General features: G+C 40.5%; 1 protein-coding gene across 1 annotated transcript in view; it reads left to right on the forward strand.

The window, feature by feature from the left end:
- MTUS2 (microtubule associated scaffold protein 2) overlaps positions 1–12,865 on the forward strand; it is a 783,807-nt gene that overhangs the window by 205,916 nt on the left and 565,026 nt on the right. The gene's annotated exons all lie outside the window — the stretch shown is intronic.

A 12,865-nucleotide genomic window follows, 5' to 3' on the forward strand; every position in this document is an offset into this window, starting at 1 on the left:
TGGCTGGAAACTGTACGTTTATGTCACTGGAATGCACTAATCACCCAAAAAATATTACCGCCAGCCGGCGTGTAAATGGATTTAACTCTTTGAACGTACAATAGTGGTTGTGAAGCAGAAAGTCAGTTTATTTAGCACAATCGGTCAATTGCAGCTTGCTGTTGGCTGGAAACTGTACGTTTATGTCACTGGAATGCACTAATCACCCAAAAAATATTACCGCCACCCGGCGTGTAAATGGATCTAACTCTTTGAACGTACAATAGTGGTTGTGAAGCAGAAAGTCAGTTTATTTAGCACAATCGGTCAATTGCAGCTTGCCGTTGGCTGGAAACTGTACGTTTATGTCACTGGAATGCACTAATCACCCAAAAAATATTACCGCCACCCGGCGTGTATATGGATTTAACTCTTTGAACGTACAATAGTGGTTGTGAAGCAGAAAGTCAGTTTATTTAGCACAATCGGTCAATTGCAGCTTGCCGTTGGCTGGAAACTGTACGTTTATGTCACTGGAATGCACTAATCACCCAAAAAATATTACCGCCACCCGGCGTGTAAATGGATCTAACTCTTTGAACGTACAATAGTGGTTGTGAAGCAGAAAGTCAGTTTATTTAGCACAATCGGTCAATTGTAGCTTGCCGTTGGCTGGAAACTGTACGTTTATGTCACTGGAATGCACTAATCACCCAAAAAATATTACCGCCAGCCGGCGAATATATGGATTTAACTCTTTGAACGTACAATAGTGGTTGTGAAGCAGAAAGTCAGTTTATTTAGCACAATCGGTCAATTGAAGCTTGCCGTTGGCTGGAAACTGTACGTTTATGTCACTGGAATGCACTAATCACCCAAAAAATATTACCGCCAGCCGGCGTGTAAATGGATTTAACTCTTTGAACGTACAATAGTGGTTGTGAAGCAGAAAGTCAGTTTATTTAGCACAATCGGTAAATTGCAGCTTGCTGTTGGCTGGAAACTGTACGTTTATGTCACTGGAATGCACTAATCACCCAAAAAATATTACCGCCACCCGGCGTGTAAATGGATCTAACTCTTTGAACGTACAATAGTGGTTGTGAAGCAGAAAGTCAGTTTATTTAGCACAATCGGTCAATTGCAGCTTGCCGTTGGCTGGAAACTGTACGTTTCTGTCACTGGAATGCACTAATCACCCAAAAAATATTACCGCCAGCCGGCGTGTAAATGGATTGAACTCTTTGAACGTACAATAGTGGTTGTGAAGCAGAAAGTCAGTTTATTTAGCACAATCGGTCAATTGCAGCTTGCCGTTGGCTGGAAACTGTACGTTTATGTCACTGGAATGCACTAATCACCCAAAAAATATTACCGCCAGCCGGCGTGTAAATGGATTTAACTCTTTGAACGTACAATAGTGGTTGTGAAGCAGAAAGTCAGTTTATTTAGCACAATCGGTCAATTGCAGCTTGCCGTTGGCTGGAAACTGTACGTTTATGTCACTGGAATGCACTAATCACCCAAAAAATATTTCCGCCACCCGGCGTGTAAATGGATCTAACTCTTTGAACGTACAATAGTGGTTGTGAAGCAGAAAGTCAGTTTATTTAGCACAATCGGTCAATTGCAGCTTGCCGTTGGCTGGAAACTGTACGTTTATGTCACTGGAATGCACTAATCACCCAAAAAATATTACCGCCACCCGGCGTGTATATGGATTTAACTCTTTGAACGTACAATAGTGGTTGTGAAGCAGAAAGTCAGTTTATTTAGCACAATCGGTCAATTGCAGCTTGCCGTTGGCTGGAAACTGTACGTTTATGTCACTGGAATGCACTAATCACCCAAAAAATATTACCGCCACCCGGCGTGTAAATGGATCTGACTCTTTGAACGTACAATAGTGGTTGTGAAGCAGAAAGTCAGTTTATTGTACACAATCGGTCAATTGCAGCTTGCCGTTGGCTGGAAACTGTACGTTTCTGTCACTGGAATGCACTAATCACCCAAAAAATATTACCGCCAGCCGGCGTGTAAATGGATTTAACTCTTTGAACGTACAATAGTGGTTGTGAAGCAGAAAGTCAGTTTATTTAGCACAATCGGTCAATTGCAGCTTGCCGTTGGCTGGAAACTGTACGTTTATGTCACTGGAATGCACTAATCACCCAAAAAATATTACCGCCACCCGGCGTGTAAATGGATCTAACTCTTTGAACGTACAATAGTGGTTGTGAAGCAGAAAGTCAGTTTATTTAGCACAATCGGTCAATTGCAGCTTGCCGCTGGCTGGAAACTGTACGTTTATGTCACTGGAATGCACTAATCACCCAAAAAATATTACCGCCACCCGGCGTGTATATGGATTTAACTCTTTGGACGTACAATAGTGGTTGTGAAGCAGAAAGTCAGTTTATTTAGCACAATCAGTCAATTGCAGCTTGCCGTTGGCTGGAAACTCTACGTTTATGTCACTGGAATGCACTAATCACCCAAAAAATATTACCGCCACCCGGCGTGTAAATGGATCTAACTCTTTGAACGTACAATAGTGGTTGTGAAGCAGAAAGTCAGTTTATTGTACACAATCGGTCAATTGCAGCTTGCCGTTGGCTGGAAACTGTACGTTTGTGTCACTGGAATGCACTAATCACCCAAAAAATATTACCGCCAGCCGGCGTGTAAATGGATTTAACTCTTTGAACGTACAATAGTGGTTGTGAAGCAGAAAGTCAGTTTATTTTGCACAATCGGCAAACTGCAGCACCAACTGTGCACGACAGCCACCAAAAAAAAAAAGGGTGTATGTCACTTTAAATTTTCGATTCTTTGATAGCTGTGGCCCTAAGTATCGATTCTGTGTCCCTGAGTAACGATTCTGTGTCCCTGAGTAACAACTCTGTGTCCCTGAGTAACGATTCTGTGTCCCTGAGTAACGATTCTGTGTCCCTGAGTAACAATTCTGTGTCCCTGAGTAACGATTCTGTGTCCCTGAGTAACGATTCTGTGTCCCTGAGTAACGATTCTGTGTCCCTGAATAACGATTCTGTGTCCCTGAGTAACGATTCTGTGTCCCTGAGTAACGATTCTGTGTCCCTGAGTAACGAATCTGTGTCCCTGAGTAACGATTCTGTGTCCCTGAGTAACGATTCTGTGTCCCTGTGTAACGATTCTGTGTCCCTGAGTAACGATTCTGTGTCCCTGAGTAACGATTCTGTGTCCCAGAGTAACGATTCTGTGTCCCTGAGTAACGATTCTGTGTCCCTGAGTAACGATTCTGTGTCCCTGAGTAACGATTCTGTGGCCCTAAAGTCTCTGTGGCCCTAACTCTGTCCCTTAATACACACAGGTCTGTCTCTCTTGAATGACCGGAGGCTAATGGAGAATTCTAAGATGGCCGCGATTTATAGCTCCACCATTACACAGTGCTGGCTAGCTGCTGATTGGCTAATGCGATCACATGTCATGATTCATGACTCACGAATGCATTATGGGTCAGCGCGCCTTGTCTGCGCGCCTTCCCAGAGATCCCCGCCCCATCTTCTCTGTCCATTTTCTCCTGTCGCCACACATGTCGCCGCCATTTTTGGGAAAATTCGATTCGTGCATCCGAAGTTTGCTAATCTTCGGATTCGTCGCAAATCGAATTTTTCCAAATCTTCGGAACGAATTCCACTTCGTCATGTTCGATTCGCTCATCTCTACCAGCGATCAATACCAAAAAGCCGGCTGCCTGAAGAGGTCACTGGCTGGGCGGGGAGCTCTGGGATGCCGCATCGCTGGAGCTGAGGTGAGTATAGTTCCGCTTAAGCGCCCTCTGTTTTCCCTCCTAGCAGTGACATGGCAGCCTTCCAGCCTTCTAATCTCTAATGTTAAAGTGAAAGTAAAGGCTAATATACCTGAGGTTTAAAATGTTGCTTGCTCTTTCCTCATACCAAGACTGTATTCCTTTTGTAAAATAGCTTACGTGTCAGCTAGCAGCTGCTGTAGATAATGGTAGCACCAACGACAGGGGCAATGGAAGCCGGTGGGTAATGTCACTGTTTTGAAAATGTTCACATTAAAACTTCTCCCTCACATGATATTCAAAGTGAACACTAGTTCATATTATTTACTAAAATTCAGATTGCAAAGTAAACCGAACAGTAAGTGAGCAGCTTTCACTTTTTTTCTTATATAATTTATATTTCTTCTTTATCAAGCATACAACCAACAGTATTTATACAAGCATTAATTCAATAAAAGATAAAGTACAGTTGACAGTTTGCATTACCAATGAGGAGCATTTTACATATGTGGATGTAACATTTCTTAAACCCAATGATCTTGGGGGGGGATAGGGAGGGGATGGGCAGGGAAACCATGGACAAAGAAATAAAACACCAGTGCAGATGAACATATTAAATATGAGCAATTAGGACTGAAAAATAAAGGGCGCAATCTATCAAGATATGGTTGGGGGTGGGGGAGCAGACATCAAACAGTGCACTCACCAGGTTAGTAATAAAATAGCTGTTCAGGTTTGGAAGAAAAGAGAGAGTACAGTAATGTTGTCTGGAGGTTACACACCCAATGTTTGTTCATAAATAATGGTGGTTATTAGCTACTAAGATATTTTCACTTTGGTGGTGTATCCATGGATGTCCAGATTTCATACAATTTTTCATATTTATCTTTCTGAGAGAACCACCATCTCCACAATGGTACTGACCTCTCCAATTTATTCAGTAATGGTTATTGGTTGGGTCCACTTCCTAAAGTCTGGAATAAGGCTTTTGACTTTAGGCTTTTGGCTTTTGACTAACCATCCAGTCATGTGCAAGCACAAATTTTTTTTGTATTATTTTTAACAGCTTGCCGACTGCCTGCCCGCAATGTACTGTGGACGGGCTGCAGCTACAGCCAAAGCACCATACGGGTACGTCGCTCTGGCTGTACTAACACGGGAGGGTGCTGCGTGCCTGAGCAGGCATGCAGCGCTCCCCACCTGTGACCACCAAATCCACCCGACACAGTGGAATGAAGATCCAGGTGAACAGGACCCGGAGATCATGTGATTGCTATGCGATCACAACTTTGTGTAAAAAAAACTAAATTTTTGTAATTTTCCAAAAAATTGTGCCAAAAAATAAAATCTTCCATGGACTCAGCATGCTTCTCAGCAAATTCCTTGGGGTGTCTATTTCCAAAAAGGGGTAATCTGGGGGCTTTTAGTACTACCCTAGTGTTTTAGCACCTCAAGAAATGTGATGGGCAGTCAGAATGTAAAAGATGCATAAATTCCAGTATCTATACCATAGTTTGTAGATGCTATAACTTTCACACAATCCAATTAATATACATGGAATGGGATTTTTTTTTACCAAAGACAGGTAGCAGAATACATTTTGGCTTAAATTTATGGCTAACTTGAGTTTATTGGATATTTTTATAACCGAACGTAGAATATATCTTTTTTTTCGAAATGTTCGGTCTTTTTTTATTTATATCACAAAAAATAAAAAACCCATTGGTAATAAAATACCAACAAAAGAAAGCTCTATTTGTGTGAAAAAAAGGATATAAATTTTGTTTGGTACAGCACTGCCTGACCATGCAATTACCAGTTGAAATAGCGCAGTGCTGAATAGCAAAAAATGGCCTGGTCAGGAAGGGGGGTAAATCTTCCGCAGGGCAAGTGGTTAATTTCCTTTGCATATGATTGCATACTTACTGTAAACACATCTTCAACATACTTCAGAAAGCTAAGTGAAGGACCACTACTCATTTATTAACTCAACCCCAATGTGTTTTTGCATTTTTGACAATGGTGGAGGAAATTTCCTATTGCTTTCTATTCTGACAGAAAGTGAGGAGGTGTCTCTCCAACAGGTACACAATGCCAATAAAAACCTGTAAACAGAATCTTACACTTGAATCTCAGATGAGCTGACTTTGGAATGGTCATCATCCTTCCTTCCTCTCTCTTTACTGTAGATTTAGTATAAAGTAAAATTATTTTTACAGCTTAACCTAGCATTGATTGTAATTACAAAACAATAAAATAAGCATGTACTGTTCATGAAGCCATATAGCTCTAATGTATACAGATGTGAATGGTGTTAGAAATAAACATCTGTGTGTGGCCACTCATCCCCCTTAGCCTGTCATAGCTGTCAATTGTGAAGGAGGCAGTACCAATTATTTTTTCTTATTTTACAGTATGGTAAGTACAAACATTGATTTTGGGCACACAATAAATATAAAGTGTATGTACAGCTAAATGTTTTTCTAGGGCTGGAACCCCTGTCAAGTTCTAATTGCTATCTGTGTCCCCCTCTAGATTCACACCCTCGATTTGTTGTGGTGACCATTATGACAAAGACAGAAAGTGATGTAAAATGCAAAAAATTCGATTTGTCACCAGAGCAAGAAGTGAGGGGAAATCTACCAATAGGGACATTGCTTTAATAGGGGATCTCTCTTCGCTTTTGGGAAACTATTGGAAACCTCCCCAGCGTCATATAAACAGCAAACAAAAAAACTATAAAACTTCCTTTCTCTATTTAAAAAATAAAAAAAAAAGTTTTGCCATTGCCACTTTGCTCTGAATTTGATTATTTCCACCGTCAGATACTCACTGCCGCTGTGCTCACTGAGGTTTTATTGCTCCATCAGAGGCCTCTTATACACGGCTCTTCCAGGTGTGAGCATGTGATATCCTTCCAGAATGCAGTCGGTAGGGGAGGAAGACATTAACCTTGTGTAAACTTTAAATCCATTCCATCTGGAGCTTACACAGACACTGATACCTTCCCTGTGCTCCCTTGCCATTCCGACATGGGAACATCGAAGGCATCATTTGGTTAGGGATTTGTTCTTTCAAGAAAGTCTGTAACTTTGTTCTCAATAGGCATGTCACTGCGACTCTTTAAAGATCTAAATAAACAATATTGAAATGTTTTTATCAGAGTTCTTCTTTTATTCATAATAAAATGCTGTGATAAATAAGTTAGATGATCTGCAAGAGTTTTTGAAAACTTCTCTTAGCATGAAAAGCTTGACAGTATTTTCCAACAAACTGGGACAGAAACTGAAAGATTATCTGACAAAATAAATAAATTGCTGTAGGAGAAGATTTAGGACAATTGCTAATCCAGGATTCAGTGTTTGTCTTGTAAACAAAAAAATACTTATTAAATCAATATTTCTGGCAGGGAGATCTGAGGGATGTACTCAAAGTCACTTTGATTTCAAACCCCCTTACTGAAAGGAATTAACTAAATAGAAAATGAGATTTAAACCATTCTATGGCAACTGTGCTTTCCTAACCAGCTAAAGCCAATTACCAACACTGCATCATGCTCCTAGATACAGTAACCGTTGTTTCAAAATCTCTGATATATCATACAATATGGAGAGTGGAGATAAGCAAAATGTCAAATTGTCTAAACACATGCTAACTGATTTATATAAATAAAGCAATGCAAAGAGCAATTATGATATGCAAAGTTTAGAAACCCTTATCGAACAGATTTTACTTTACTAGAGTCCAATGCGTGAAAGGTGAATTCTGCTTGACTGCCCAAGCTGACTTTGCACATTGCACATTGTTCTTTGGCTTATTATATTAAGTCAAAAGTCGGTGTTGTTAAAGCCCAACTCCAGACAAGTTGAGCTCCATTACAATTTTTGAAATTCAAAAATATTAGCTCAATTTTATTTATTTCAGGTATTTATATATGACAATTCATGCAGCTGTTTACATATTGTACACTCACATCAGTCCCTGCCCTCAAGGAGCTTACAATCTAAGCTCCCTATCTCACATGCATACATACACATATTAGGGCCAATTAAGACAGGATCCAATTAGCCTACCAGCATATCTTTGAAATGTTGGAAGAAACTGGAGTACCCTGAGGAAGCCCATGCAAGCACAGGGAGAATGTGTAAACTCCATGCAGGTGGTGTGTTGGTTGGGGTTCGTACTGAGGACCCTATTGCTGCACTAAGCCACTGTGCTGTCCTATGTCAAATTAAAATCTTTAAAGTTCATAACTAAGATACATTTCCTTAGTTTTGTATATAGTAGAATAGTTAGTTGGGTGACTCTCGGTCATACGGACAGTAATATGAAATTAAAAAAAGAAACTAAAACAATGAAAGTCACATCATAATGTATTTTGAAGTAACACTGCAATAATAACTAAAAATATTTGGCAATGAAATAATAATGATTTTTAAGGCTTATGTCCAGGAAACAACCCCCCGACCCCCCTCCCCCCCCCCCCCCACACACACACACTACCTTATAACCACATCATTCTCTCACAGGTTTGAAGCTGAAGTTTAGGAATCACACTTTTTTTCTTAGTGCTTACAAATATAATAATTGCTGGCATTCTCCTATACCATGTAACTCCTAGCTGCAATATTAGATATAACGCAATACCATGTAACAGCCCTATATAACCACTTGCCTTTTGCAAAGCACAAACTTATTATTTTAAAGTGTCCACTACGAAAAAAAGTGCTGTATTAGTACATTTCTTCTGAGTGAAATCACGCAAAAACACACTTCTTTCATAAATCATGTAGTTCACCAAACACTATCAGTGAGAAAACTGTGCAGTTGGTGCTCAACAACAAGAAGTCCAAATCGCTCTCAGTGTATAGTTTGTTCTCTGCTTTGTTCTCCAGTTAGATTGTGTTGTGAGTCTTTCATCCAATTCACCATGCATTTACCAGAAAATCAGAAATCTTAATTTAATAAGTGGGTCTGTTGTGTTTATTTAAACATTGGGAGTGAAATGACCATTCATTTAGTTCCTCCCATGTTTTCCATTATATGGATTTTTTACACAGTGTATACATAAGTATGTTTGTGCCACACATATGTGATCCCCATGGAGGCTGAAAATCACTGTAGTAGGCACCACTAGCTTCTGGCTCCTGTGCTGAGTGGCTACATTGCTGCTTACTTAAAGTGGAATTAAGCCTTAAAACAATTGTTCAGGTTGGATTTTTATGACCCTATTGGTCTCTTTTGTCGTAAATCCTTCTCTCTGACTGCCAGCATTCAGTTACATTGAGCTGTGCATGTGGAGCTCAGTGTCCATTTACAGCACCACTCTGTGCCGTGATCATGTGATTACCATGCGCATGCTAAAAAGTCAGAAGCTGGAAGGAAGACTGGTAAAAGATGGGCGCACATGTGAAAGACTAGAGGACTGACAGCAGTGGGCCAACCCCTCCAGAGCGCAGGGCTGGGGAGGTTCTCTTGCTGGGTGTGGGTAAAAGCTCCCAGGGCACAATTTTAAAAAATGGTGGATATAAATTCCACTTTAACACAGGAAGCCATCTGCTCGGCACAGGCAACATTCAGAGAACACTTTCCATTTTCTCAGTGAATGCAAAGTATTTTCTGATTGGATGAGGTGGGGACTGTGCCTACTAGAGTGTTTTCCAGCTTCCACAATGATCCCACAGGTATACACATATATAACTACATTGCACCCAGCAGTCTAAAAGTTCCATACCCACACTCCAGCTCTAATTTAATAAAAAAAAAAGAAATGTGCAAATTGAATGTGGTTCAAAACGCATCGAATTTGAACATGTATGAACCGCCTCTTATGCTTGTCTAGACCCACTGTCATGTGACACTCTAGATTCCTAGTTGTCTTCTGGAATTCTAAGTGAGAGGGTCCTTCTGTGGGTGTCTACTTTGCTGCATGAGTAATGTGGACATTTTCCTTTGGCTGTCAATAAAAGGGATCTTTACAGTATTCAGAAGACTCCAGTGGGGTGATGATGTCACAAATAGGGATGACAATGAAACCAGACAACAGCACGCCCTTACTGCAGTGGTGGATCACCAGTCTTCATTCCTAGAAAAGGTGTGATGCAGGGCAACATGATGGGGCCTCAGATGAGTAAAAAAATGTTTTTAAATAATCTGATTGTACGGGAGTAGGGAGTGGAGGATGGGGAAAGGTTAAAGTTGCCCGGAGATGGGCTTCAATAAGTGTTCTGTCTCTCCAATCTAAGTATTGATAGTGTGATCTCTGTAACTTACAGTTGTGATGAGATAGTGATAACTTCAACCTCAGTTGGATACCACAGTCAGTGACTCAATCGATAAGACATCTCGTAGATCTTGTGAAGTTTATTCCATAAACTGAGAGAATCTTACAACAATGAACATTCGATAAGTCAAAAGATCATAATGTTTCCTGCTCCATGCAAGAGGCTTGCTGCAATGCCTTACTGGGAAAAGGGGAGGGATATCTATACAGCATTAACTAAACCAAAGAAAGGGAGGAGCAGAGACAAGATATAGAAAATACTTAAAGGCATATGATAGTCAATATGACAGTCATGTGAAACATGACAATAAGGAAAATTGCAGTAGCAGAGTACCAAGTTGCAATTGCCCAATCACGAAATCTGAAATAATCTGTCAGCTCAGCTTACTACAGTATACCAGAAACTAAATGGTAGTGCATGTGTAGCGCCCTCTTCTAGTTAGACTGCTAGGTAAATTTCGTTTTTGGCTGCATTGTAGTGAAATGAGCAGTGATTGATTGTGTTGGTCTGTTCAGACTTTCCTGAGCCGAGAGTTTGATTACTCCCACCTGCCCCTGAAAAGAGGTTTCCAGAGCATAAGGCAGGGAGATTCAGATGATCAATTGAATATTTAACATGTGCCACCCAATGCCTGGAAGGAGGTGTCCAGAAGGTGGCTGAGTGATAATGTGCAGGAGGCCTCAGAAGAGTGTTCTTTCCCTGAAGCAAGGTTTGCAGTTCTCTTGGGGCTGCTACCCCTGGATGTAGCTCTACTAGGGCCTGGAGAAGATAGCCAGAGGATTACTTTTCCTGGAGGGTGCTGCACTAAAGTCCAGGTCTGAAGAAGGCTCATATAATCTAGGGTGCTAGATGTACTGGCCATTTCTTGCTACCTCCAGAAATCTGTTATTGAGGATTAGAGAGAGGTTTGTCCTCCTAGAATTATTACTGATTGTTTGGGGTATCCTGTTATCCTAAATTCGCCTCCCAGTTAAAGTTCTTCAGCAATAAATACTAAAAAGACATCCACTAGACCACGGGTGTCAAACTGGCGGACCTCCAGCTGTTGCCAAACTACAAGTCCCATGAGGCATTGCCGCCAGTTTGGCACCCCTGCCCTATACTGAGCCTGAATTGCCAGTGGGACTGCATGGGACTGAGCTTGTGAGAATGACAACCTCTGTACTACTTGGGAGAAACTATCTCCAGCGGGAGTGCTACACGTTACTGCACTTTACACAAAGTGATTGCTACGTTTCCTTATAAAACAGGCCCATATTTGATTATGATGCAATCATTCTCACCATTGCTAGCAACAATTTTGTACTAGAGGTTAACAAATGAGCTTTAACAAGTACTCGTGTGTTATCCAGCCTTCCACTTCAGCATATTCGAAAAGCTTTGTACAATCAGCTTGGCAAAATAGAGCTCAGGAGAACAATCATTTGAATGTGGTGCTTGAATCTGCAAGCGTAATAAGAAAAGATATTTGTTCAATCTTTTGTTTTATGGAACAAAATATCTGCATGTGTTTATTGCCACTATTATGGTGCCCATGTGCATGACGATTTTCGCTACTGATATGATAGAATTGAGATTCAGTGATATCCTGATGGTGTAGGTTTGTGTTTCTTTGCAGTTGACAAGAAGCGCAGATCAGTTTTAGAAGTATATATTATGATTTGCAGATCTTTCATCAAGTTGGAAAGTTCTGCAAACAGTAAAGATTGTTCTTTATATACAGTAAAACACCTTTTTAGTTGACTGGAAAATGGTTAGATTTTCTGTGATGTTTTTATTGATATCTGCATCACCATTGGAGAATTCTCTTTCAATGGCCACTAACATCGGGTCTGTGTAGATATGCCTTACTCAGCCACTGCAGTGGGGCCAAAGTTGGGGCCACAGACCCATAACACCTCAGAAAACACCAGGACAGAGGCTCTCACAGCTTAATTTGTGGGTTTCAGCTATCACATGGTCCTTCTGTGTGACAGCAGCTCCTTTATGAACAAGGCCTGCAACAAGTGGTTGCATGCTTCATTCATCATTACATTAATTCATTATTACATTGTAACAATCATGTTACAATGTGTTTTATTAATGCTGTCTTCTACTCTCCAAATGATGTTAATTCCAGCAAACCTGTAATTTGTTTTCAATAAATGTTTAACATCGTATTAATCCTTAGAAAATCCTAATTAGCAACTCCTTCCTTCCTATTTTATTAACACCTGTATGTAATTTTTTTAGTTAGTTCATTATTTTAGAGCTGCATTAAACGGATACACATTTGTTTAAAATGCCTCTTTCATTTTTAAAAAGAGCAAGTATGGTGTGCAAGCACAAGCTGTCTCAGCTCCAGAGGGAGCGTTCACTGTGACATCTTCACTTCAGGTTCCAGACAAGTTTGCCTCAACACTACCTATGGTAGCTTGACACACCATGCAGGGCCATTCATCGGTCAGGAATTGGGGGAAATCTTTGAAACAGGGTCCAGACAGCAATGAATCCTGGAGGAAATTGTCCCCCTATACCACTTTATCCAAATCTAACTAAACATTTTGACTACATCTGGGCTTTAAGGACTGTTACTGGGGGTGTTTTTGAAAGTAAGATCTGTACAGTGTGTACTACTACATTGCTGTTAGCAAACTTTTAATAAAGTGTATCTCTAGCCATTACTTTTTCAGCCTATTTGGGAAATCAATTATGGGAAATTCACATTTTTCACTTGCTACTGTAATAGGAGTTGAGAGAAAATCTTTTGGTGGTAACAACTGTCTACAATGGGATACCCTCTCACTTTGAAGCATTTACACTCATTTTCTAT

This window comes from Staurois parvus, unplaced genomic scaffold (assembly GCF_062004578.1).
Source record: "Staurois parvus isolate SC_StPar_1 unplaced genomic scaffold, SC_StPar_1.0 ptg000387l, whole genome shotgun sequence".
NCBI lineage: Eukaryota > Metazoa > Chordata > Amphibia > Anura > Ranidae > Staurois > Staurois parvus.